Source organism: Herpailurus yagouaroundi, unplaced genomic scaffold (assembly GCF_014898765.1).
Source record: "Herpailurus yagouaroundi ecotype Mexico unplaced genomic scaffold, PumYag 141, whole genome shotgun sequence".
Classification (NCBI taxonomy): Eukaryota; Metazoa; Chordata; class Mammalia; order Carnivora; family Felidae; genus Herpailurus; species Herpailurus yagouaroundi.
Genome location: NW_024412396.1, coordinates 6,354,677 through 6,357,185, shown reverse-complemented (window position 1 = coordinate 6,357,185; position 2,509 = coordinate 6,354,677). Strand labels below are relative to the sequence as shown.

General features: G+C 33.1%; 1 long non-coding RNA gene across 1 annotated transcript in view; it reads left to right on the top strand.

The window, feature by feature from the left end:
• LOC121031262 (uncharacterized) overlaps positions 1–1,814 on the top strand; it is a 21,239-nt gene extending 19,425 nt beyond the window's left edge. The window contains exon 3 of the long non-coding RNA XR_005790633.1: positions 1,805–1,814. This is a non-coding gene — a long non-coding RNA (uncharacterized LOC121031262). The remainder of the gene's footprint in view (positions 1–1,804) is intronic.
• Positions 1,815–2,509: the final 695 nt, after the last annotated feature.

Sequence of the window (2,509 nt, the reverse complement as noted above, 5' to 3'; positions counted from 1 at the left end):
ACACACACACACACACACACACACACACACACACACACACACACACAAAACAAAAAAAAAACAGAACTAGCAATCTAGAAAGAATTCACTTAGGTTGGAGGAACTAACTTTAAACATTTTAGAATGCAAAATAACTGAAAGTAAGACAGAGAAAGGTCTCTATAATAGCAGTTGCTTAAAATCAGAATCAGAATCAGAAAAATAGTGCTGCAGTTTAAAAAGAGAGTAGAGTATAAGCCATAAGAGAGAAGATAGCAAATAGGTTCATTGGAGGTTTTCCCCTAGAATTCTATTTCAACACAATTTAGACTTCAGTGAGCACAGAAAACGTGAGTTGGGAAAGAAAAGAGAATAGGTGCTTTACTGAGGTTATCAATCCAACTTTTCACATAAAATAAGGCTTCCCTGATAGTGCATCAGGACATATCTGAAGTTATGGAATTCTTATACCTGATATTAACTTTTATAACCTGGCAATGTCTTCCTGCCTTCACCTCAGAATGTCACTTGTTAGAACCCAGAAGAAGACAGTATGGAGCAAGGGATAAGAGCTCGTGCTCTGGAGAGGCTAGAAGTCAGTAGTATATTCTTCAGGCTAAGTAGGATTTTAACTAAACAGCTGACTTTTTTTTTTTTAATGTTTATTTTGAAATAATTATTGGATCACAGAAAGTTGTGGAGGAATGTAAAGGGAGGTCCAATTCACCAGGTATCCAGTCTTCTCTAATTTAGACATATTGTGTTAACAAAGCACAATATCAAAATCAGGCAATTGAAATTGGTACAATTCACATACCAGTTATACATGCACTCATCTGTATGTGTATATGTGTGTGAATTTCTATGCAATTTTATGATATGTATATGTCCATGTATCTACTGCCACAGTCAAAACCCAGCATGGTACCGTCCATTAATTCTCCCTAGCGTTACTCTTTATAGCCACACTCACCCCCATCATTCCATTCATAATCTCTGCCTACCATTAATCTTTTCTCCATCTCTATTATTTCATTACTTCAAGAATATTATAAAATGAATCATATACAGGCTAGATTTTTTATAAAACTATATAATATATATATATATGTATATATAATATATATAAAGATTGAATTTGAGGTTGCATTTTTTTCACTCATCATAATTTATTTGAGGTTCATCCAAGTTGCTACATGTATCAATAGATTGTTCCTTTTAACTGTTGAGTAGTCTACTAAGGCATAGGTATATCATATATTGCTTAGCCACTCATCTGATGAAGGATATTTGAGTAATTCCCATTTTGGTCTATTACAAATGAAGCTGATATGAACATTTGTGTACAGGTTTCTGTGTGACTATAAGTCTTCACTTCTCTGGAATAAATGCCCAAGAATGCAACTGTTGAGTCTTATGTAGTATACATCTTTAATTTTAAAAGAAACTGTCATTTTTCCAGCTATATGTACCATTCTACATTCCCACCAGCAATGTATGAATGATACACTTTTGCCACATCTTTACTTGAATTTGATATTAGTATTTTTTTAAACTTTAGTCTTTGGATTAAAATTGTGCTTGTAATTGCATTTCCCTAGTAGCTAACAATGCTGAGTAACATTTTCTTGTGCTTATTTGATGTATCTTTTGCCCATCCTCTAATTGGATTAATTGCTTTTTAAAGGTTGACTTTTGAGGGGTGCCTGGGTGGCTCACTCGGTTAAGTGTCTGACATCGGCTCAGGTCATGATCTTGCAGTTCATGAGTTTGAATCCCACATCGGGCTCTGTGCTGACAGTTCAGAGCCTGCAGTCTGCTTCAGATTCTGTGTCTCCCTCTCTCTCTGCCCCTACCCTGCTTGTGTTCTGTCTCTCCTTCTCTCAAAAATAAATATTAACCAAAAATTTTTTTTAATTAAAAAAATAAAAATAAATAAATGTTCACTTTTGAGAGTTCTTTATTATTCTAGATAAAAGTCCTCTCTTGGATATGTAATTTACAGATAGTATATCCCAGTCTCTGATTTTTCTTTTCATCCTGTTAATAGGATCATTAGCACAGCAAATATTCTATATTTGATGAGAGCCAATTTATTAATATTTCTTTATTGGTATGTTTTTGGTGTCATGTTTGACAACTCTTCACTTAGTCCTAGGTCATGAAGATTCTCTCCTTTTCCCCTCATAATTTCTTATACTTTTATATTTTAAATTTAAAACTGTTATCTATTTTGAGTTAATGTTTTATTAAGGTGTGAGATTTAGGTAGAGATTCTCTTTCTTTTTATTACCTATATATAAAATTGCTCCAACACAACTTTTCCTCCATTGAATTGCTTTTGTAACTTTGTCAAAAATCAATTGCGTATATTTATATGGACTTATTTCTTGTTACTTTATTCTCTCCCATTGATCTGTGTAACTTTCTCTGTAATGGTATTACAGTGTCTACTTCACTATGCTATATACTATAACTACTATAATGATATAGTAAGTCTTAACACCAGAAAGAATGATTTCTCCCAATT